The following is a 25,923-nucleotide window of genomic DNA, read 5'->3' on the forward strand; positions in this document are numbered from 1 at the left end:
TATTAAGGATAGAAAAAGCCAACAGGAAATTCCCTGTGGAGGCTCATGACCAATGGACCCAAACCACATCAAGTTCAGATTGGTTAACAGTGATCCAAAGATTGGGAAAAGTTACCTCGTTTCTTATAACAACCAGTTTATCAGGAGATCATTATTTCTGCCCCCCCCCCCAAAAAAAACCCCCAAATCCGAACACAACAATAATGAAAAAGATACTAAAAGCTTAAGGTTTAGCCAAAAGAAAAGGTCGCATTTAGCTTTGGGGTTTGGGACACCAGTGTAGCAGTCTATTAAAATTTTGATTCACAGTTGTCATCATGTGATTGCAGGAGAGTAAGTGGAATTCTGCCCAAATGCATCCTCTGCAGTAGCCAGGTTATTTTTCAGTCTGTCCTACCTCTTTTCCTTTTGGAACTCTTGTTTCCTGCTTTCCATAAGATCTGTGGGTTCTGTCAATTGAGGGTTCTCGCTGCCTTTGCCATGGGGACAGGCACACAACCCAGTCTGACTGATTAGATTATTCTGGAACCAGTGAGTTGTCCAGGGGCTGACTCAAGGCAAATCAGGATCCTTTATTGATGCAACTATTGACAGAGGAGCTTTAAGGGCAGAATAAGCTCACAGCTGCCTGCGGCCATTTGCTGTCACAAGGAGAAAGACTTTCAGACAATAAAGCTAAACAGAGAGAGATGGACAGACACAGTGTGCCCTTCTCCTTGTTCTGGCCCCTGAATCCAGCAATGCCTGTAGGGCACCCTTGGGCTTTCAATAATATGAGCAATGATTTCATCTTTTAAGAAGGAGCTAGATGTTGCATTTCTGTCACTGTACAGTGAAAAAGTTTTGACTAATTCTCCTATCCTCAAGAATAACTAATTCCAGTCAATACAAGGGAGCATGTTGTTTTTTTTCTTTAAAGCTTTAAAGAAGAGAATTCTTGCTCTTTCACCTGTTTCAGAAGCGAAAGTCCTCCTTGTATTGATCCTTCTAAATCCATCCTGTGGCAGTTTAAGTCAGCTTCCTTTGTTCTCTTCTCACAGGTTGTACAAAGTAGCTGGTTCCCATCTTCTGCAGAGTAATCTTTGTATCATTTAGGCAAGTAATGGGGTACCCTGAAGCCAGTTTCCTCCAGGCTAAGAAATTTGAGGCACTTAAGTCTATCTCAAAGGTTTTTTTTCCAGCACGTTTCTCTCTGAATTGCAGAATTTTGAATCTTTTCATTTGATCTGGAGAGGTGGAGGGAGGTTCCAGAAACTAGTAGAGAAGGTCTTTATTGAAAAAACTTTACTCCAATGATAAAGAATTCTATTACTGTAATTTCAATACTAAATAAATGTTTCAGAAAATAAGGTAGGTACAAAAGATTCACGCAGAAAAAAATGTAAATATATATATCTACAAACCCCTTTTTGGTTCAGTTTCAAAGCAGATGGCAAATTTCTGAGGATGCACTTAGTGGCTGGGTTTTGCCATCCCGTCGACGTGTTGTCAAGGGGAAGGAGGGGCCGGAGCCTTTGATGTCTGCGAGGTGGGGCTTTCTAGGTCTTTCTTCATGCTCAAAAGAAGAGTATTGGTTACTCCCAGTCTCTTTGGAAATAAGCTTTTAGGGAATCAGGCCAAAAGGACTAGAACTTGGGGGAGTGTGTTTCATGCCAGGAAGCCTTAATTAAAGAGTGGGAGGTATAGATTTTCTTGAAGAAAGACCTCTGGTAAAGATCTATTTTTAACCTTAATGAATACGCTATTAATTAAAAAGTCTTCCGGATAAGACACAAAGACTTACCAAAAGATTATTGTCTGCTATGTTTAACCTGGGAACATGACACAAAATGCTTTAAATAGGAAACTTATTACATTGAAAGAGAACTTTCTCTTGGTAAAATCATGTTCAGAATAATGAACTGTCAATTTGCTTTAATTACTTTTAAACATATAAACATTTTCAAACACCAAGATAACACTGTGCCCCAGGAAATCTCGGGGTGCAGGGGGCTTGGGGTTCCTGAGATGAGCTGTTATTTCTGATATCCAGCAACAGTTTTGCAGACATGTCCCCAAATAAAGTATTTAACAAAACTCAACTCTTTCTTCTCCTCATGTTCTTCTCTTTATCTAACTTCTAAATATAATTCAATCATAGGTTTGAGCAATTTAATTAATTAAATTACCACCACTTGCCTAAAGAACAGTGTCTATTCTTGGTGAGCTAAATTATTTTGAAGCAAATTAAACATTTAGAAAAGTGGTTTGCATCCCTCACGGCACATTAGCATTACCGAGGGAGCTTAAAAAAAATACTAACATCCTGGTTCCACCCCCAGAGGTTGTGTTTTAATGGGAATGGGAGGGGAGGCAGCCGCTCTGAGATTTTAGCTTGCAGTCAAAGGTAGGATTCACCGACTTAGCGACTGAAAGAAATCACACTGCCAGTTCAAGTGCAAGTCACCAGAAAGCAGGATGGCTTCGCAGGAAGAGCACAGAATGCAGAGTAGGGGGTTGTCATCTCACCTGTACTTTGTCCCCTGTTTGGACTTGATCATGTACTTGGCCTCTTCCTCTCTGTGCACCATTTCCTCGCTGGTAAAATTGGGATAATTATACCCAGTTTGCAGAGTTGTTTTGAGGAAAAGAAACACCTTGTACATGAGGGAACCTCTGTAGCAAGAGCTGTTATTAATGTCGCGTGTAACTCTGCCTGGAAACAATATTTTCTTTCTTATTTGCCTCCCCTCTGCGAATAGGAGTCCAAATCCACATTGTTTCTGGGAACCGTGAATTCTGTGGACTTGCATGGATGGTCCTAAAGGCTATATTGAGGTTGCAGAGTCTTAGGGTTTAGAGAACCAGCACCTGTGACTTCAAAGCTGAAGCAGCGTGGGTCAGTGAAATGAGTTTGAAGGTGAGTCCAGCTTTTTCACGAATTGAGTTACTACCTCTGTTACTATGGACACGTTACCACCTAGCTCTGGGCCCCGCCGCTTCTTAGTTGGTAAAATCAGATTAGACTAGAGGATCTCTCAATTTTCTCCCAGTAACATGAGTCTGTGAGCTTTAAAGATGCTACAAGATCCAAACTAGAGAAGCCTGCAACATTTTTACCTGTCTGGAGGAAAAAATACTGCCCAACCAGCTTCTGCAGTGGGAAGGACCCAAGAAGAGAGTGGATTTTCTTATTCTGGAAAGCTGGTCCTTTTGCAATTAATAGTGGAAAGGAGTTCCATCCTGACTTTTGGCTTGGGGACAGAGTGCGTGAGTCTCCCGGTCAGTCTTGATGGAGAGTAAGGTCTCAGGATTGACATTAAGGTCAAAAGGAGAGCACATCAGAGCTTCCAGGGAGTCTGAGCTCTATGGTTGCCAGGAAAGGGTCTTTTATTGAGTTCACGGAAGAAATGCAATGAAATCGCCCATGTAAGATTTAGGCTGAAATCGCCAGTGCTACCAGGACACTTAGAAGCTCTCCGGGTGAATGGTTTTCAAACTGAGCCTGCATCAGAATCTCCTGGAGGGCTTGTTTAAGCTCAGGTTCCTGGACCCCAGCCCCAGAGTTTCTGATGCAGCAGGTCCAGGATGGAGCCTGAGACTTTGCATTTCTAACAAGATCCCAGGTGATGCAGGTGATGCTGGTCCCAATCTCATACTTGTAGAACCACCGCTTTAAGTCTTACTTCACAAACTCTTGTGTTGCTAAGAATCCCCTGGAGCACTTGCTTAAAAGACAAATTCCTAGATCCCTCCAGTGGGAATACTGATTTAGTAGATTTGCAATGAGGCCCAGGCTGTTCTCGTCATCAGGGAATCTGAAAAAACCCTGACTGGGTCTACTACCATTCCTTGAAACAGAATCACCTGGGAGGTAGTTTTAACAAACACTGCTCCCTGGGACTTCCTCCCACTCTTCAGACTCTGATTCTGAAGAGTGGGCCTGGGAGACTCTGCATTTTAAAAATTTCTCAGGTGACTCTGATGTGTGGCTAAGTTGCCTCATCTTGTAGGTGAGGACATGAGGGGGGTTAAGGCATTGCTCTAGGGTAAGTGGTAGAAGCAATGATAGAAGCTGCATGGCTGGACTCCCTGTGCTTGGTCTACACTGCCACATTTCTTCTTGTCTGGTCAATCAGAGGCTAGGGCTATTTCCTCTGCCATTGACCTTCAAATGGAGAAGCCCAATGAATTGGATATTCAGCTAAGTTCTGACACTGATTTTTTGACCCAACTGAGTGTCTTCCACTTCAGTTTAATTCTGACACTAAATCCTGGAATTAGCATCAGATCTCACAAGTTGAAAGGCAGGGTCCCCAACAAGACTGCTCTTACTTCAGATGCCAGTCACAGGTGGGGTCCCCAGGCTACCTACACTTCTGTCTGACTTGGCTACAAGTTCAGAGCTTCCCACAACCCCTTCAGGTTTGCTAACTCACTAGAGGGACTGACAGAAACCAGGAAAGTGCTGTGCAGTTGTGTGTTCCTCAACGACAGGGATGCGTTCTGAGAAACGCATCCTTAGATGACTGTGTCATCATGTGAACATCATAGAGTGTACTTACACAAACCTACATGATATAGCCTACTACATACCTAGTCTACATGGTAGTCATCTTGTGGGACCACTGTCATATATGTGGTCCATTGTTGATTGAAATGTTGTTAATGCAGCATAGGACTGTACTTCCAATCACTATTTTATTACAAAGGATACAAATGAACAGACAGATGAAGAGATACATAGGGCAAGATCTGAAAGGGTCCCCAAAGCAGGAGCTTCTGTCCCTGTGCAGTTGGGGTGCACCACCCTCCTGGAACATTGATATGTTCACTAACCAGGAAGCCCCCCTGAGCTTTGGTGTGCAGAGTTTTTATTAGGGTTTTGTTACATTCGCATGTTTGATTAAATCATTGGCCATGAGAAGGAACTCAATCTCCAGTCCCTCTCCCACCCGTGGAGGTTAGGGGGTGGGGCTGAAAGTTCTAACTCTCTAATCACATGCCTGATCTTTCTAGTGTAGTTAGCTCCTTCTTGAAACCAGTCAAGGGCCCACCATAAGTCACCTTGCTAGCATAAACTCAGGTATGGTTGAAAGGGGCTCAGGGACAAAGCTAGATTATATGTCAGGAACTGGGGACAAAGACCAGATATATTTTTTACTATATCACATGCACCCACAGCCTCCCAAACTAGGCTTCCCTTATAAACAAACACAGTTCCCTAGATTCTCATCTTCCGCTCCCACACCATCTACAGGGAGTAGAGAAATTCAGCAGATTCAAATGCAGACTGTGCAACTGCTCAGCTCATTAAAAAGACATTCTCCTTGCCTTGGAGAAATAGCTCCAGGTTCCACTTCTGCTGAGACCCCAAGCAATGTGTTTTCTCTCCCGATGTGTGTAGGAGATGTGGCTTCCAGAAGGCCAGGTCCCAGCTGTAACTTTCGCATTCTGAATAATGCAGTTCAACGAGACATACGTCTCAGTTAACAACACTTAACTTTTGTTTATTGCATTGGGACTTTCAAAATACTCTTACTTTTCTAATTTAGGCTCCACAGTAGACAACTATGTAAGGTAGGAGGAGAAGGATAATGAATAATATTATTTATTCAACAAACATTGAGTGCTTCCCATAGATGTGTCTAGCACTATTCTAGCCACCAAGGAATAGAGAGGAATGAAATGTGGTCCCTGCTCTCATCAGATGGGGAACCATTTTTCAGACAAATGGAGTGACTTGCTCAAAGCCATGTGGGTCTTCTGACTTTCTTCTCATTGCTTTTTCTACTATAGGGTGCAGGGAGCAGGAGCTTTCCTTAGGAGGGTCCCAGGTCATGTCAAGAGGACCTGCCAAGGACATAGTAAGTGCTTCTCTGGGATGCACAGGCCCAAGGTGGCCTTGCACGTGGTGTTCGTTTCCTGTGGCTGCTGTAACAAATAACTACAAACTTGGGGTTTAAAACAACAGAAATTTGTCTTCTCACAGTTCTGGAAGCCAGAAGTCTGAAATCAGTATCACTGTCTGAAATCAAGGTTTCAGCAGGGCTGTGCTTTCTCCAGAGGCTCTAGGGGCTAATCTGTTCTTTGTCTCTTCCAGCTTGTAGTGGCTGCTGGCATTCCTTGGCTTGTAGCCTCATCGCTCCAATTTCTGGGGCCAACATCTGTGAATTACTCCCTGCTCCATCTTCAGACCACCTTTTTCTCTGTGTGTGTGTGTGTATGTGTGTGTGAAATTTCCCTCTGCCTCTCTCTTACAAGGACATTTATGATGGCATTTAGGGCCCACCTGGATAAAACAGGATAATCTCCCTCATCTCAAGATCCTTAATCACATCTGCAAAGACCGTTTTTCCAAAAAAGGTAACAATTATAAGTTCTAGGAGTAGATGAGGGGCCATTATTCAGCCTAATACTCACCTGTGAACCAAAGTAATGTTTGAGCAGAGGCCATCAATGTTTGTCTTTAATCTACAGAGGAGCCCCTCTCCCCGCCCCCCATGGCCAGAACTCTGGACGTTGAAGAGTGCCTGGAGAATCAGCCCTGAGCAGGAAGGGCCTTTCCCAGATTCCTTGCACAGAGCTAATAGCTGTGGAAGGATCTGGCCCCCTACTTTCCAGTCTAAGGTTCTTTTTGCCAAAAAGTTTTCCACTGAGATCAGGTTTGGGCACTCTGCACATCCAGGGCCCCTACCTCTGCTCCCACTCCCCTCCTAGGCCTCTCTCCAAAGGCCTATCTTGACTCACTGTCTCCTGGGTTACTGTTGCCGCAAGAGGGGGCGTAGGAGGCAAGACAGGAGGTTCCAGCCTGGTCTGGTGACTGGACGGGGACACAGAAGGAGCTGAGGATGATCCTTGGTTCTGTCCCAGAGATACCACAGGCAACTACTCCTTCCCCACTCCACCTCCAAGTAGAACTGCAGCAGAACTTCCCAGGGGATGGGTCTCAGTGCTGTGGACAGATGCTGATGAGCAGGGACAGATGCTGATGAGCAGCGAGAGCGAAGGTTGGGCTCTGTGAATGCAGAAGCAGAGGAGCCTTTGAAGTGGAAATTAAGAACTGCTGAAGGGTCTTGGTTCCCTAAAAGGAGATTTCTTCCTAGTGACTGATTAGATGGAAATTCTGGAAGTTTCATGTCATTACCACAGTATAAAAGCAAAGTACTAGTGGGCTTGCCTAAAAAGATAAACAGAGCTGAAGGAAACCTCACCTTCCCCAAACTAGCTCCTCATGCCAAGATGTCCACTAACAGCCTACCTTGCTATCACCCAGCTGCAAGCCTGGGATCTCTTTCATTTTCCTTTCTTCCTGATATCTATTGGGTTGCCCATTCTTGGAGACTTGATCTCTGCAATTCATCTCACATCAGCCCTTTTTCATCTTCACTGTCCTATTTCTGGCCCTCATTGACTTCTCCCCTCTTTATTTTAATTGCAAAAACAACACAGCTTGTTTCAGGAGGGGCCAACAGGAATGCAAGGAATGCAAGGAATGCAGCTCTAGAAGCTGGAAGACAAGGAAATGAACTCTCCTCTAGAGCCTTCTTGATTTTGGCCCAGTGAAGCTGATTTTGGACTTCTGATCTCCAGAACTGTAAGAGAGTAAATGTGTATTGTTTTAAGCCATGAAATTTGTGGCAATTTGTTACAGCAGCCATAGGAAACTAATACGGATGGTTTCTTACTGTTTGAATTTATAAATATTTTATTTCCTCCTACCTCTAGACAGGAGCTCTTGACTCCAATCTTCCCTGGCTTCAGTTTGTTCATATGGCCACTCCTCTGCTCCAGGGCATTTAATGGCTCCCCACTTCTGAAAAATGATATCTAAATTCTTTAGCTAGAAGGCCCTCCCTACACCAGCCCTAACCCACTTTTTTAGCCTTAAAATGGACTATTCTGTGACCACCCCCACCCTCAACACTTCCTACATTCGTTACTTGGCTCACGAGTTTTTCAATACATGAAATGCCTTCCTGAGCCCATCTTTGAAGATGGTACTTTAAACTCCAGCTCAAATGGGATCTCTCCCAATAAGGCCCCTCTGTCCTCAGCCCACCCTCAACAAGATGTGATCTGTGTATTCTTCAGATATGCATAACACTTGGCCTCTCTCTTCCAGCGAATATCAATTCTACCTTGTATTTAAGTTATATATTTAAATATAAAGTGCCTAGCATGTAAATAATTTGCTGAATTACTTGCTGATCAAATATGTATTGAACTGAATTGAAATGTGAACCATGCCGTAGAACTAGGCTTACTTCCTGTTTGTGTTATAATTTGATACCCATGATGAGATGGAAACACCATTGATTTTAATAAGAAAAGATGGACATAGGAAAGGAGGGCAGAGCAAACTAACTGGGCTTAAATAAGTTTCCAGTTTTTCAAATCTCATCCCTGTGTTGTGCCTTTAGAGATTCGAGAATAAATATCATGGTGATTCATGAGAAAAGAATTTGAGAATATTCACTGACCGCAAATTCAATAATGATTCCCTACTATGATTCCATCATTGAAAATGCTAATACCGTCCCAGGCTGCATCTACAGGAGTGCAAGTCCAGAACAAAGAGAGGATTGTCTCATGTTTCTTTCAGATGCATCTTCTGTGGGAGGTTTGGTCAATGTGATCATTGTTTCCAGGATCTGGTACAGCACCCAAATGACCTGGAAAGCTGTTAAAAAATACAGATTTGTGGATCCCACCTCCAAGAAATTCTGAATGAACAGATCAGGGAGAGCCTAGGGGTCTATATTTTAACCAGCACAAATGGTTTGAGGCTCACTGGTCTAAAATAATCCTTACGGTTGTTTCCAATTCTGGAATTCTATTATTCGGAGTATTGTGTCCAATTTCTGGTTCCATTGTCTCAAGCTTCCTCCTTACTGTCTCTGCTGGTTCTCACCATAGGCAGTCCCAAGCTTTGGTCTTCTGACGCTCTACCTATGGGAAAGGGAGTACCTATAAATTGGCCAACAGGTAAGGTTTGGAGTTTTAGCTAACTGGTTATTTTAGAGTTAGTCACTTAATATACCAAGCCTCAATTTCCCCATCAGTAATGAGGGCTATAACTCACATGTCCGAGACACTCACTTTATTTCCCAGAGATGACTGAAATGGACATAGGCTATTATCACAGCAGAGGAGCCACCAAAGACAAAAATATGCAAGTGTTTTTATCAGGTGGTCTTGAGTATGTGAAGGTGAGAAGATCCCAGGTGGCAGTGGCACGCATAGAACTGGCATCTTGTCAATCTGATCCTGTATTCTAGAAGGAAACCTGCATGATTAAAAGAAATCTTGTCGCTCATAACCTTTTCCTCCCCTCAGAGGCAGAAGTAGTGTTAGCTGTTCCCACTGCCTGGGGGTGGAAAAAAGTGGTAGATGGAAGCCACGGCTGGGGAGCAAGATGGGCTTCTTGCTCTGTCCATTCCATATCAGAGATTTACTGCTGCCTCCTAAATAAACAAAGCCATCGGGGCTTTAAAAGCCCAGACCAGACAAATGACCAAGAGGAAGGAGTCATTTTTCAGCCTTAACACTATTTGTTTATTGTGTGTCCACTGTCATTAGCCCCTAAGAGTGAAAGCAGACTGGTCCATTTCATTTTCCTATTATCTAGTTTATGACATCATTAAAATTAATTGAGCGCTCATCTCAACACAGAACAAGCAGGCCATGTGGAGGAGGCAGTGTTCCTGGAAATATACCGGCGGAGGATCTGAGTGTGTTCTCCCTGTCAGGATGGTGCAGCCTGGACCCTTATCTCACGCAGGTCACGGAACCTTAGCTAGGACAGTTGTGCATCATGGTGGTCACTCCATGTCCTCAGCCCTGTTGTTTCTCAGTAGAAGGTACCACAGGACTGAAGCAGTGCTTGGAGTCAGACAGGAGAGAGTAACACAATTTGCACAGTTGTTTCCTACGGATTAAAGAGCAAGTGGAGAGTTTCTGTTTAGGATGACGACAAAGTTTGGGAAATGATGACAAAGTTTTGGTAGTGGTGATAGTTGCACACTATTGTTGAGTGGATTTTTAATGCCACTGAATTGTACAAATAAAAATGGCTAAAATTTTATGGGTTAATTTTATATTATGTATATTTTACCACAGTCTTTTAAAAAAGGGAAGTGGATTGGCTTCTAGATAGACTAGTCCACTGGTAGAGAGGAAGGTAATCAACAAACACTTGCCACCTTATTCCCTTTTGATTTCAAATGGCACACTGAACAAGCGATCTTCTGTCCCTTCTGTAGGGTTGACTTACCTTGGAAGCAGTGACACATGCTGGCTCTTGTTACAGGAACCACACAGGCACTTATGCTCAATGTAATTCTGGGGCGTTTGAGAACAAATGGAACCCCTCCAAATCCTAATACTTATATATGTTTTGGCAAGGCTTGAACTCCTTTTGTGCTCCAAAAGATGGACCTAAGAGTTTGTCTCGGGGTGGACTCTCCTACTTTTCCTATGGGAATGATAAACGGTTCATCTCATTTAATGTAGGTACTCCATACAATTTTTTGAGTGCCACCTCCCCCTTTTTCTTTCACTTCCAGAACTGAGTACTTTAGCACAGAGCTGGAAGAGGTAAAGGCTTTTGGATTTCTGGCCCAGACACACTTCATTCTGCCCTTTTTGAGCCTATGGATGTCTTCACCGCCTGGAGTTCAGACTAATAGGATTGTAAGGTTGGAAGAGGCCAAAAGGTTCCCTTGTTATCTTCTGTACGATGCCTATCACATGGTCACAGTCGTTGGTCAGACACATCTGGTGTGGCTCATATCTTTGAGAAAGGTCACACCCTGTGACCATTACTCGTGTTATCTCCTCAGAGAGCCCCTCAAAGTTTCAAACGTAAACACATTTCTAAAGTATCTTCCAGAAATCCAGAGGCTTATAGTTCTGCTATGTCTGTGTTGCGTTCAGATTGGGTTATTTTAATATTCCAAGAAGACACTTTCAGGTTTAGAAATTTCAGTTCAATTCACATTTTCTACTTGTAATTTCTACCTGGAAATTACGTATGGAAGCTGAGTCACCTCCCTCGCTCCTGGAGCCTGAGGGCAGTTGCCAAGGCCTTCCTCATTATTCAAACCACCACACATTCACACGAATGCCAACAGCAACACTTGATGCATGTAGAAGATTTTCATGCTCACAGGTCATGAAATGCATCAGAATGCTTTCTCTGCATCCCGTACACTAAGGATTTATGGCTGTCTGCGTGCTGTATTTCTAGCCACTGTATTCTGAAGGGAAGCATCCTGCCCTGAGGTAAAGACAGCTTCTTTATTCATATTAGAAATGATAGCAAGTAAAGGGCAAGAATTTTTTTAAAAATCTCACTTCTGGTATGTTCAGAATGAACATCTTATTGAAATAATACCTTTCAAGTGCTTCCTTTTGCTGTTCATTTGGGAAGATATTCCACAGACTGTACAGACACCCTCAAATGTTGCCTGGTCCGAAATCTTTTATCTGTAGCTTTAGAAGAACAAAGGGTATGACATATGGAGAGGAGAAACCAGCGTGGGGAGGCATGGCTGGGGACAGGGACGGGAATGTAAATCACATAACCGATTCTTACCTCAAAACAGTTTTGGTTGGTTTCTACCTGTGGGGGGCTGTCCTTGGGTACAGGAGGGAGATTACATATGGGGTGATTAAGGGCATTGTAATTCATGATGTGATTCATTGATAGTAACGCAGAATTGCCAGCTTTGCAAATCCCACCCCTTGACCAAAGCCATACGTTTAAAAGGAATAAAGGAGGTGGGTTTTATTTTTACATAGCCATGGTTAGTGTGGATTGGACTGCGTCCCCTCCAAATTCACATGTGGGAGTCCTGACACCCAGGGTCTCAGAATGTGACTATTTGGAAATAGAGTCATTGCAAATGTAATTAGTTAAAATGAGGTCATACTGGAATAGAATGGGTCCCTAATCCGACATGACTTGTCTCCCTATAAAAAGGAGAAATTTGGACACAAAGACACATAGAGAAGGGAAAATGATGTGAAGACACAGGGAGAAGACAGCCATCTACGAAGGACATCAAGGATTGCCAGCACACCATCAGAAGCTAGGAGAGAAACATGCAAGAGATCCTTCCCTCTGCAAAAAACAAGACAACAGGCCCCAAATGGAGTCGCTGATGCTAAGCCCGTGTCACCAAACCAAGACTTAAGTTAATTACAGTATTAGCTCTCAAAGAAATGAAATCTTAAACCAGTCGATCAGGAATTGCCTGATCGGCCCTAGTTGGGTAATCTGCCTGATAGACCCCTACCGTCCCCTACAGGAAAGTAACCTTGCGATAACCAAGCCACTTGTTTGCCTAATGTAACTTCCTTGTTCCTGCTCCTTTCTGCCTGTAAGTCTTTCATTTTGTACATAGCTCCTCAGAGCGCCTTTCTATCTGCTAGATTGGATGCTGCCCAATTCATGAATCGTTGAGTCAATAAGATCTTTAAAAGGTACTCAGTTGAATTTTGTATTTTATGCCTCACAGTCCTCAGAAGGAACTAACCCCATTGACACCTTGATCTCGGACTTCTAGCCACCGGAACTTGGAGACACAAATTTCTGGTGTTGAAGCCACCTGGTTTGTGGCAGCCTGAGCTCACTAATGCAATGGTCACCCTAAGGGCGTCCAGTGCTTACATTGTTTTGCAGTCATAGAAGCTGTAATACCTTACAGTGCAATTTTATTTTCAAAGCATTTGTCATTAGAAATGTTTCTTAATATCTTGCCTTCTATCCTGTTCCTCTTATACTCACCTCATGTACACATGTAGATTTTTATAGAATTCAAGGTCTTTCTCTACTCCCAATTCCTAATGCTTGGGATTCCTATGCTCAGCCCTTGAAACTTCTCCAAAGACTTAAGAATCTTAGCATCTCAGTTCTGTCATCTTAAAATATCATATCGCAGGTTCCTTATTACATGTCCCACTTTTGACTTCCAATCTGCCCACCTTTCTACCCACCTTGAATTGCTCCTTGCACACCTCTGTCCTTTCTGAAAGTCTGAACGTCTCTGGGGTTATAACGGAAAGGTCGATGGGAACCTCCACAGCTTGCTGGATGTGGCCTCTTCACTTACATGGTGCCGGTTGTTGGAAGGGGTCTGGTGCAATTCTGTGGACTCTAGTGAGATGACAGGGCAATAGGCACCCCATACTTTTCTTGGTGCATATCACATTTGCTTTTGGGGCAGCCATAGGTTCTCTTTGGCTGGCCTATTTCCACATGTCACACTGCAAGTGTGATCTAAGTTTGGATGTTTTTGCATGTTGCACTCACAATCTGATCCTATCCACCTTTGAAGTATCATTTCCTTCCAGAATTATTTTGATGTTGAGCAAATTAAAAATTTTATATTTATAACTTTGTATTTCTATATTCATACATACGCACTAAGTTGGCAATTTTTAGGCTGATAGATTTGTTCCTGTGGTCAATCTAGTGAGCCATACTCTTTGAATACCATGGTTGGGGTTTTTGGACCAGCGTTTTCTGTGGTGAAGACATGGCTGATGCCTCTATTACCTGTAGGCAGCTGGGTCTCCTCATGACAGTCTTAGCTCAGTGTAACCTCAAACAGGATTGAGAGTCAGTTATCCTAAAAGCATGGAAAAGTTATTCAGATCTTTGTTCAAGTCTCTTGAAAGGGCATCAAAGAGTAAAACTCAGTACACTGAATGTCATATAGCAACACGCTGTAACGTTCTCTACCCGACAGTGCTTTTCTTCTCTTCTCCATCTCTCCTGCACAGCATGACAAATGGACAAACTGACAAAGAACAAATCCAGTCTGCCCCTCCCCTCCCAACAACTCACACCTGTGGATCCCTCTCCCAGCCCCTCCCCCTCAGGCTGACATTGTTATCATGCAGATTAGTTTAGTCTCTCCTGGATTTTTCCAGATGTCATTTTTCACTCCTATTTAAATCTATGGTCTTCAAACTTTTGACTGTTTATTGCATCCACAAAACCTAATAACCAGAAAGAGAAAGTTTCAAAATGTTTATGTACCATTGATGTATATATTTTGTCCATTAAAAATGTGCATAGAAGAAATTGTTAAAGTTTGAGACTAAGGTCATATTTATATCTCATACTATATATACATGTTTTAAAGCAGTTTATTGACAAGTTAACAAAACTTTGCCCTCACAAAGGAGCTTATGAATGGTAATTTTCAGTGGAATGGTATGATTGCAAATGCTTCATTATTTTAGAATACAGTGGCGTAATACTTGTGATACAGTAACTCTAATTCAGGTTATAGGTTCAGTTCTGTCTCTCTCCCTCCTTCGCTCTCTTTCTCTCTTTGATACTTGACTTTATTGCTTATTACAGCTGAAATAGTTCCCTTGCAAAGATGCGCAGAAACAGATGGACTATGTGCCCCTTTAGAGGCTCATTTTCATTCCACTCCACTGATTATGCAAAGGTTTTTGCTTAAATTCTGCTAGTGAATTTTATCTTCTCTGATGTCAATCAGTTGCTCTTCCTGACTAATCACAAAATATTTCATTTTCATACTTTTGACAAAAGGTTCAAAACTCACTAAAACTCTGAAGAAGTTTCAGCAGAGTTTTGATAGTTTCTTTAAGTATGCTGATATGAGGTTTTATAGGTGGCACAGAATTTTTTTCAGGTAAAAATTAGACTATATAGACATGGAAATGTTTCCAAATATCCACTTTCAATTTGTTCTTTTCATAACATGTAAGTCTTCAAAAAGCACTTTCTCACGGATTGACCAACTTCTTTTCACATCCAATAGGTCATCTCTGATTTTTAAAATACCCCATGATGTGAGCAGATGAAGACTCGCTGAGGAGTAGGAAAAATGTCAGCTCTTCCATTGCCTTGACGTTCTCTTGTGTTTGCATTATTATTATCTTTAGTTGACTCTTTGGGTTGTTTGACTTTTTTAGGTGAGTTTTCTGTGGTAAAGATATGGGCAATTCCTCGAAGGAATTGTTTTAAGCCACTTGTTTTTTTTGTGAGGACTAGTTTAATTAAATCTAGATAACATGATCCATAAGCCCACCTAACCAGTAACATGTCTACCGCAATATCTTTCAATAACCTGACAGCTCATGGCTAAATGAGAGGCTGTCATCATCCTCCTTGATCAAAGACTCCCCACTCTTTTCTTAAGACACTGGGAATGCTACAGGGGTGCCATGACTGTGTCTGGAACATGTAGACTAAGTGAGGGTGCCAATTCCAACATAGATGTTAGTATTAGTTAAGTTAAACATTTATTTTTTAGATAAAACTAAATATACATGAAAATTCCAACATTTTCCTCTGCACCCCTGTGGATCAACATCGGACACCCCATTTTGGAGATCACCAATCTGAATCAGCACCACAAAGTCACAGAATCCAGAGAAACTCAGAAACTGCCTTGTTGGGGGAGGGTGATTGGAAAGGCTATGACATCCTCTAATACTTTTTATTATATTTTGCTATATTGCTTACAATAGCTTTGGGAAACACAAGGGTCAGATGGATCACCAGTGTCCAGTCAAGAGAACTCACGGCAAGCCATCCAGCCACATCCAGGATTACTGGGACTATCTATGTTCATTACCTCGAATCGCTAAGTGAGTCTTTGTTCCGTTTTCATAAAGCTGTGCTGCCCTTGTGTTATGACTCCAGTGGGACTTCTAAAGATAAGCCAGAATATCCAACAACAAACAAGTTGCCAAATCTATCAGACTCATTTGTTAGGACTTTTTTATTAAGTTAAAGAAATACAGGGTTCAAAACTCATAAAGACTTTTGCAGGGCTCATAAAGTTAATGTTCACACTGTCTCTAAGGATTCCTTGACCATGATTAAGAAAAACAAACAAAAGAAAAATCTTCTTATTTCCCAGAGCCCTGGGAATATCACAATGGTGGTGAGGTTCCAACAATTTGGAAATGTTTATCACCCTTTATTTTTTCAACACACACACAAACACACACACCCCTACATTGGTTTGTTTCTGAGTGATATGCAAGGGAATAAAAAATCATTTACTGGGGCCAGCCCTGTGGCCAAGTGCTTATGTTCACATGCTCTGATTTGGTGGCCCAGGGTTTCGCAGGTTTGGATCCTGGGCACAGACATGGCACACCTCATCAAGCCATGCTGAGGCGGCGTTCCACATAGCACAACCAGAGGCACTCACAACTAGAATATACAGCTATGTACTGGGGGGGCTTTAGGGAGAAAAAGAAGAGAAGGAGAAGGAGATTGGCAACAGATGTTAGTTCAGGTACAAATCTTTGAAAAAAAAAAACACAAAAAAACCACTCAGAGTAGACCAAAAGTGTCCTTTTCACAATGTCTTAAAATGTACCAAGATTAAAAAAAAGAAATCATTTGCTAAACAAGTCCTAGTGTGAGCGTGTGGAGGTTATCAGTTTTAAACACTTCATGTAATATGAATTGCAAGTAAGAAGGCTCTCAACTAAAATGATTTTTTTAAAGTGATGCCATAGAAGAAAGTGTGGTCCCAGAATCTCCTGCATCAGTATCACCTGGTGAGACCTCTCCCCCAGGATTCTGATGTAACAGAGGAGTAACAGGCTTCCTTGGGTGATTGATATGGCCGCTGAAGTTTAAGAACCATTGATCTAGGCTGTGTATCTATAGAGATAAAGATGTCAACCCAAGTGTGTACACAGTACAGATCCGCTGCAGCAGAAACAATTACTTCTTTCTTCCAGATCCATTCACGGCTTCTATTCATGTCAAAATACCTCCTGAGAGTAGGCAGTTATCACAGCAATGAATCTGTTTCCTCAAGACTCTTGGCTGACACTACCCTGACCTGCCCCCACCTATGTCACATCCTATTAGGTTTTGTGGTGGAGGCATGGCACTTGTCACAGAGTGACACACATTGGGGCAGAAGCTTGATAGGACAGGCTGAGCCAAAGCAAAAAGTAGAGATGAACCAAGATACAACTTTTCTAGAAAACTCTCTGAAACAAAATCAACTCTGTGAGACAAGACTTCGGGGAAAGCTTGGCTACTGATGGAGGTGAAGCCTGGTAGGTCCAGGGTGGGGATCCCAGAGGGATGGAGACAAAGATAGCTGGTTCTGAACCCAGGTTCTTTGACAAGCATTTCCAAGCATGTGTTCCGAAGAGCATTAATCCTACCAGTGCTCTGGGAACAAAGGGTCTCAGGGTTCAAACCCTTTCTTGGACATTCTAAATCTTTGTTTTTAACTTTCTATTTTGAAATAATTATAGACTCACAGGAAGCTGCAAGATAGTACACATAGTCCCGTGTATCCTTCACCCAACTTCCCCCATGGGGACATTTATGTAGCTGTCGTACAATATCAATCAGGAAATTGACACCGACACACTCCTAATAACTGGACAGCAGGCCAAGTTCAGTTTCCCCATTGTTTACATGCATTCATTTATGTGTGTGTAAATAGCTCTGTGTAATTTTATCCCATGTATTGATCTGTGTAACCATGACCACAATCAAGGTATAGAACCATTCCATCACCACAAAGGGACTTTCCTACATTACCCCTTTGTATTCACACACCCCTCTCTGTCCCTGAGCAACCACTAATCTGCTCTTCATCTTTATAATTTTGTCATTTCAACCATGTTATACAAATGGAATCATATAGTACACAACATAACCTTTTGGGATCAACTTTTCACTCAGTATAATATCCTCAAGTTTGGTCCAGGTTGTTGCAGGTATCAATAGCTTATTCCCCTCTATTGCTGCATAATTAATATTCCATGGTATGGATGTACCAGAGTTTGTTTAACCATTCACCCATTGAAGGATATTTGGGTTGCTCTCGGTTTTTGCCTATGAATAAAGATGCTATGAACATTTGTGTACAGATTTTTGTACGAACATAAATTTTTATTTCTTCAAGATAAATGCCCCAGAATATAATTGCTTGATTGTATGGTAGTTGCATGTTTAATTATATAAGAGACTGCCAATGTACCATTTTATATTCCCACCAGGGAAGTAGGAGAGAACCAGTTTCTCCAACATTATCATTGTTTTTTGTTTTAGCTGTTCTAGGAGGTATGTAGCAATATCTCACTGTAATTTTAATTTGCAATTCCCTAATGGCTAATGATGTTGAATATCTTTTTCACGTGCCTGTTATTCATCTGTATCTCCTCTTCAGTGAAATCTCTGTTCATGTCTTTTTCTCCAGTTATAATTGGATTTTTTTGTTTTATTATTATTGAGTTTGAGAGCTCTTTATATATTCTCTGTTCTGGTCCTTTGTTAGATATTTGATTTGCAAATATTTTTTCCCAGGCTGTTGGTTTCCTCTCCATTCTCTTAACTGGATCTTTCACAGCACAAAAGATTTTAATTTTAATGAAGTCCAATTTACTTTTTCTTTTGTGGACAATGCTTCTGGTGTCATGGCTAATAACTTTTCACTTGGACCTCAGCCCAGAAAATTTTCTCTTATATTTTCTTCTGAAAGTTCATAGTTTTACTTTACCTTTAAAGTAAAGTTTAATTTGATCTGTTTAAATGTTATATATAATTCTAGTTTTACACTTAAATCCATGATTCATTTTGAGTTAATTTTTATATAAGGCATGAGCTTTAGGTCAAGGTTCATTCTCAATGCTTTTTAACATTTTAAGGGCTAATTAAAGTTCCATAATCAAAGACATCTATTTTTAAGTTTAACCTGAGTTCCCCAAAGTTGGCCATCTATCCATGCAGCAAATATTTGTTGGGCTCTTTCTACGTACAGTCACAGGGTTGGGCGCTGGGGTAGAGACAGCATCTCTGTTCTTCATGAACTATTTGTGTATGCCTAGTTTGCACAGCACTCTTGGAATTGTATTTTGTGGAAATCCTTTAGGGAATTCTTTTTGAGACAGCAGACAGACTCAGAGGCTGAGCTGGATACGGGTATAAGAAATGAGAGATGCAAAATCAGAAGAGTGCCCAGGCAAGAGCCAGCATGGAGGGCAATCTGGAGTCAAAAGCCAGAAGAGTATAAAAAAGAGCAAGGGCTCAGGAGCTGGAGAGAGAACACCAGGGACAAGTCATGTGCTGGTGGACCGCGGCTGTCTGCGCCCCGCCCGCATCTTCACTTTTGAAGATCTTAGTTGCCTTTTTCTGTCCTTATTTGCTGGGCTCCTCAATGCCAGTGTCTGGCTACAACCAGCTATATTATACATGTGTATGTAGGTATATGTATGTGTCTATATATATGCCTGCATATACCTACACACATATATGTATATATACACCCATACACATATATGTATAACATACATATAATACACACACATATGTATATATATGATATATAAACTTAAAAGTTTTTTAATGTAAAAATGTTTTCTAGTTCATACCATTTTGGAGGTAAAATCTATGGTCACAGTAACCCTTATAGCACACTTATCTGGCATTTCAGATGCCTCACATCCTCTCCAACCGTTGTGGAAGACCCAACATGTTGCTCTGTGCTCCACAGTCTTTCCCAGTGTCTTGAAGAAGGACACCTGAGCTCTTTCCTGTTCCAGCTCACAGTGGCAACACCTCACTTGGATGTTGGTGTCAAGAGTGCTGCCGATGTTGCTGGCTCTCACTCTGCCCGCACCAAGGGAATGTCCGCCACAACTCTGCCTCTACTGAAGAGAGCATTTCTGATGCGCAATAGCTTTTAGTGTTTTCTTTCTACTTTCTGCCTTTTTCTCTAAGACATGGGCATTGGTCCGTGGGGCTGGCCTAAGGTGAGGTGTCCATTACTTAGAGTCACCTTGCTCCCTGAACTTGCCTCATGGTCCAAGAACCAAAGTGTGTCCCTGCTTGTCCTCCTCGGGCACATCAGTCCCCTTGCAAACAGCTTTCCCGTGGGTCCTCCGGTCATTTAGAAATGCCCTTCCTTATCTGAATCATACTTCTGGTTCAGGCCATTTACAAAAGAACCTGCTGTTCTCAATTTACAGGCAGGTAAATTCTGAAAATAAGCTGGTAAGCCATTCATTTAGAGTTTGGGCCTCACATCCCATAGCTACAAAATTATACATCATGGCAGAGTTCCCAGGCCAGCCCACAAAAGCCTACTTATCCAAAACGCAGCTGAACTGAGGTGATAAAGCTATGTGCAGCCTAACCATGCTTACCAACGTGCTTCTGTTGGAATGCATGTCTTGTATCAACCAGGAAGCCAAGAAGATAGAGGGAAATTAATCTTGAATTAAAGTCTATTTGGTTGTTGGGATTTCGTAGCCAGGTACCAGTAAACCAGGCCCCAGAAGGGGGAGGAATCTTAGATGGAGAAGCCCACAGAGTCGTTTATCAAATCCTGGGAGCTTCCAAGGAATGTGTAAAATTATGGTTTAGGTATATGGAGGTACAGCCTTAATATAACCCCATCTGACAAAGCTCTGCAATGTCTGTCATCTTGGGATGAAGTTGAAGACCCAAAGTCAAGAGAGGATGAAGGCACCCTGTTTGGGGTGGCACCAGGTTCTGGAGCATGCCTAGATGAGTAGTAGATGGGCAGAAAGGCAGTTGAGGCTCTAACAAAAGCAGTGTACTCTTGGCCACCTGGTTCGGGAAGTGGTTTTATTCCATCTCGATTACAACTACATCATGTTCTCTGTTCCTAGCAGATGGGTTTCTCTTTTAGATTTGCCCACTCCCCACTTCTCTGTATAAGAACATCCTTATCTCACACTGATCAAGAGAACAGGCCATTAAATAATATGAGGAAAAATAACATTAGAGAGAGATTATCTTTAAAACTGACCAGATGGCAGAGACATCTTGACCAAAGGGGAAATAATGGATTGAGTACCTACCATGTGCCAGTCACTGTCCTGTGTCTTTTCACCTGCATATCTTTATTTATCCTCCTAAAAATCCTAGGATGTGGGCATTATTATCTCTATTTAAGTGATGAAAGCTGAAGCCTGAGGGGTTATGCTAGACTGAGGATCTTGGACCAATAAGTAAGCGTCATTGCAGGGCTTCCAACACAATTTCTGGCTCCAGAGTAATACTCTCTCCGTGACCTCAGCACCTCCTACCATAGAAATAGAGCATTTCCCTGTCACTACCCTAGAAACAAATACATTTTACTCATTGTTTTCAACCAGTAAAAAAAAAAAAATTATTCAAAAAGCAAGGATGATCCTATTTCTCTTAGCTACATATTCAAAAAAGGGAAGATGATGAATGCGCAAAGTAGGTTTGGCATTGAGCAGGCTTAGCTATACGCTGCTGGGCAGACTGAATGAGACGGTCAGTTTCCTGAGAGCCCTGGCAGATGCTGGCACTTGTGAAATTGACACTGAGCTAGCCAGCACTAACGAGGAAGGAGCCGGCCCACTCCTTTGACTATGTGTGGTACCCAGCTCAGCCAGAAAGAAGGGAAGATTATATGTATTATTTTATAATAGAGAGAGAAAAAAAGGCCTGTGATGCAGAGACAGTGTTTGAGCTTTTTAGATCACAAAAAAAGGGAGCTGGGACATCCACTCTGACAGAACCCATATTAAATCGAACCACAAAAATCATATCGAAGCCAATGCATAGAAGAGAGTTGTGTTTCCAGTTAGAAGACACACACACGCACAAATCCAGTTTCTTTCCGGTTCAGTCTCTTCGATAACAGCGCCTCCTGGCGCCCGTGCTGCCTTAGAATCTCCCCCTAGTGGAAAGCTGGCACATTTCAGTGTCAAGGCTTGTTGGATTCACAATAGAAATGGCTCAGGGTTTCCATTTTAAAATGTTTCTTTAGTTGGGGCTGAGCAAAAACTGATACCAAAACAAGTGGATTTTTATGGAACGCAGGTAATAGAATTCTTTCCCCTCCCCTCAGGTTTATGCTCAGGAAATCCTAATAGACCACACACATTGAACGTACAGGAATAACTCAGCCGTCTCATTCATGCCTGTGCACGTATTAGTCTTGCTCAATCCCTCGCCTCCAGGGGGACCCAACAACAATATGGATCCCAAGATGTGGTAAACACAACAGAAAAACAGAGACAATCCATTAGAAGGGCCCTTTCTAACCCCTGCTAAGGCCTGACTCTGTTGGGTAACATTCCACTTAAGTGTCTGCACCGACTTTCTGCTTGAGGGTTGCCCTTGGCTTACACTCAAAGGGCTGCTGACAGGATCCGTCAAGTGACAGTTTTGTGTGCCCTCTCCCTCTTACTTCACTAATAGGTGAGCAACTCGAGCCAAATATGAGGAAGCCACTTGCTCCAAATCACAGTGGGAAGCTGAGCATATGACCGCTATGGAAAATAATGGGGCACCTTCTCATCATGGCAAGCTGGCCACCAGCAGTGCCATGGAGCAGCCCTCAAAGAGAACCGCTGTCTCTCCCCTGATGAGCTGGACAGAGGGATGTGGGTCACTCTGCTGGCCAAATACCCTGCTCCCTTCTGGAGCGATCCAACTCCCTGTTAACTTGGACCCCTTCCAGGAGACAGACATCCTATACTAATGTAACCCTCAAGAAGAGGGAATGAAAGGTTTAACCACACTTTCCAGGCTGTGTTACCAGTCTCTGTACAAGCGAACTCTTTGAATTCAAAAGCAGTGCAGCTTTTGATGTTAGGAAACAGGAAAATTACGACAGAGAAAAGGGCATTTGAGTAATAGCTGAAAATCTTCTGGGGAGTGCTCATTCCCATTAATGTGTTAGCATTAGGGCGGCACCTAAGTGGCAGAAAAAGTCATCACACAGCCATCTGATGTGTTTCCAGCTCTCACAGAAAGAAAAATTCTTGTGTTGCATAAATTTGTGCAATATCAATATTGAAAGAAAGAAATAAGGAAAGTTATCAACACGTTTTAGGCGCTGAATTTTGAGAGTTTGTTGATAGAGAAGTTGAGCATTCTGAAATTAGCACATTAGCATGAATGTGGCAGAGGAAACCAGCCCGGGGAGACTCGAGAAGAGGATGAGGGACCTGGAGATAAAGTAGAAGGATGGGAGCAGAGAAGCTGTGATGAGGGCCAGGCTGCCAGACCCACACTTCGCCCTTCTAACAGGGGCTTCCCAGGACCTTGGGGTCAGGGGTTAGCCATGAACTTCACTGCACCCAAAGGGCTCCCTACTGCCAGAGAACAGGGAGGGGAGGCAAGGAAGGCCTAGGCAAGCCTGGCTGGGGAGGGCTTCCCTGGGTCTTTGTGGCGGACAGGAACTCCTGTCCACACTTGAGAGACTGCAGAATCTAGAAAGCACAGAGTTGAGCAAGAAGCTAAGGTCAGGGAACCAGACAAGAGCGTCTGAAGGGATCTAGAAGTGGATATGAAAAGTTGAGGTGTTAAGCCAGGGATTAGAGCCTGGGGATCAGCGGGTCTGGAGGATGAGTGGGAGGCCAGTGCTGGACAAACACGCTGACCAGGCACTAGAGCCAGTGCTGGCTCGGGGGTGCCAGCTACAGCCGCCTCATGGGGGGCTGGCTGCGTGTGAAGGATCCAAGCGCTTTAAAAAGTTGCCTCCCTAAGCCATGGAGGTGTCAGCCAAACCTGCCTTTAGGAGTGGCAAGAGGGGTGTGTCTGAACGAGTCCTTCTACTGGCCCTGGTCCTGGTTAAGTGTTCACATGTGTCCTTACGTTAAATTGATCATCCAGAGGTTGGTTTCATTCTTTCCTTACCTTCTGCTGTCTCCCTGAATCCATGCAGAATGGAGACCCCTCGAATACCGTAAGAGGAGGTATGTGAGTTTGGGTTGCCCCAATTGGTCCTGTGAATTTATTTCGTCGAGTCATCAGGGATTGGTTCAGATTGGTTGGTTGGTGAAGTTGTTAGTTAACCAGAAGCTGAGAAGGGGAGAAAGCATTGTAAACCCCACCTGGTATGAGCAGTGTGCACCAAACTTCCAGGAAGCTCCCATCTCTCTCCAGCACGGTCCTCGCAGGGAAGTCTCTCCATCCCGCAGGATACAGATGCAAGTTTACAAGCTCTGGAGGGCAGGGACCATGTGATGCAATCCTTTATGTCCAATACGTCATTATCTAACATGGCAGCCACTAGGCACACGTGGCTACTGAGGACTTCAAAGTGGCTACTCTGAACTGAGACGCGCTGAATTCAAAGACAATGTGGAAATATAATGGAAAAGATCTCATTAGTATGTTTTTATATCAATTACATGTTGAAATGATAATATTTTTGTTAAATGAAATATATGAAAAGTTTCTTCTATTTCCTTTTCCTCTTTTAAAAATAGGCTTTATTTTTTAGAGCAGTTTTAGGTTCACAGCAAAACTAATGAGAAAGTACAGAGTTCTCATCTATCCCTTGTCTTCACACATGCACAGCACCCCACGCCCCCGTCAACATCCTGCACCACAGCGGTACATTTGTCACACTCGATGAACCTCCGATGACACATCATTATCACCCAAAGCCCATATCCTTTTCCCGTTTAATGTGGCTATTTGAAAATTTCAAACTACACCTGAGGCGTTATATTTCCTAAGGGCAGCACCTCTCTCTACCTTTTCTAGTGGCAAATCCCAAACAAAGACCCTTAGATCTGTTCCATGGTAAGTCCACACTTACAGAAGAGTGAACTGATCTCAGCGCCTTTGAGATCTTAACCCAACTAAAAACTGACTGTTGTTCCTCTTTTTTATAGCCAGTTAGGAAGGAAATTACTCAGAGAAAGATTTTCATATATTCTCTCAACCAAAAGTCTTGTCTCGGACCCAGACTGACTTTCAACCCATTCCTGAAATTCAACAATCCAGCAGGAGCTTGCTGTGGCTCATCGAGCTGAGACGGGTTGAATCCTTCTGGAAAAAGGGGCTGTCTTGAGTGTCTCTGGGTGTTTCTAGCTTCTGGCCGTGTTCTCTCAGAAGGCCAGTTTCAATGTGAAAGCCCACAGGTCACGCGCTGGATCTGCTTCTCCTCCATGTCCCTCAGGGGCCTGCTCGGCCGGGAGAGTCAGGGTGACGGTAAGAGTTATAGCTGTTATTCTTCTTGGCTCCTATGAAGCCACGCTGAGTACTTATGTTTAGATTGTTTTTCCTTCCTCACTTGGTGTTTGGCTGGGGTTATATGGAAGACTTGTGCCTTTAGCAAATTGGTTTTCCACACCTCACAAACCAACTCATGCACTCGCTCCCAGTGCTCACAGAATAGCCAGTCTAATTTCTAAAGTTGGCCTGCGTTTCAAGCCAGAATCATCATGAGCTCCTGTCCAAGGCCTGGTGAGAAGGGCCTGTTGGCCTAAGAGGATTAAGCAGAGCACAGTCAGCTAAGCTTCCATGGAGACTGTTTAATGACTTCAGCTCTAATCTCTTACCAGTGTGAGCCTTGTCGACAGCGCCCAGTCCCGACTGCATTTCTTTATGACTACTGTTACTAATCTGAGCCTCTCTCTTCACGCCCTCTTTACTTCCCCTTCACAAACTCCGTTTTTATTCTTCCGAAGAATGTAAACTATCTCTCTCCCTCTTCTCTCCTCCTGCTTCTCTCATCCCACCAGGTTAGCCTCCTCAATGCCCCCTTCAGAACCTACTGGAATTTTGGACAGGAAGTAGAACTGTATTGACGGGTTCACATCATCATTTTGGAAGAACTTACTTAAACAGAACATTCACTTTCACATAAGAAACTTCTCCCAGATTGGAGAAAGCAGAGTCAATGCCTGGGTTTGTGAGCAATCTCTGCCCCTGGCTTTTCTATGACTTACAAAACCTACTTGCAGGGCCGGCCCCGTGGCCGAGTGGTTAAGTTCACACGCTCCACTTCGGTGGCCGAGGGTTAGGATCCTGGGCGCGGACATGGCACTGCTCATTAGGCCATGTTGAGGGGGCTCCCACATGCCAGAACTAGAAGGACCCACAACTAAAATATACAACTATGTACTGGGGGCATATGGGGAGGAAAAAAAAAAGAAAGAAAACCCACT

At 43.0% G+C, this 25,923-nt stretch overlaps 1 long non-coding RNA gene across 2 annotated transcripts; it reads left to right on the forward strand.

Annotated features, from left to right (window-relative positions):
- Positions 1–201: 201 nt before the first annotated feature.
- LOC139080003 (uncharacterized) lies at positions 202–24,207 on the forward strand. 2 transcript variants are annotated; one of them, XR_011534101.1, is made up of 4 exons: positions 202–2,899; positions 5,779–5,846; positions 8,899–14,940; positions 15,499–24,207. It is a non-coding gene; the product is annotated as an uncharacterized lncRNA (long non-coding RNA). The 2 variants fall into 2 exon arrangements; XR_011534100.1 differs by having other exon boundaries at positions 8,899–24,207.
- The last annotated feature ends 1,716 nt before the right edge of the window (positions 24,208–25,923 follow it).

The sequence above is a fragment of the Equus przewalskii genome, chromosome 28, assembly GCF_037783145.1.
Source record: "Equus przewalskii isolate Varuska chromosome 28, EquPr2, whole genome shotgun sequence".
In the NCBI taxonomy this organism is placed as follows: Eukaryota; Metazoa; Chordata; class Mammalia; order Perissodactyla; family Equidae; genus Equus; species Equus przewalskii.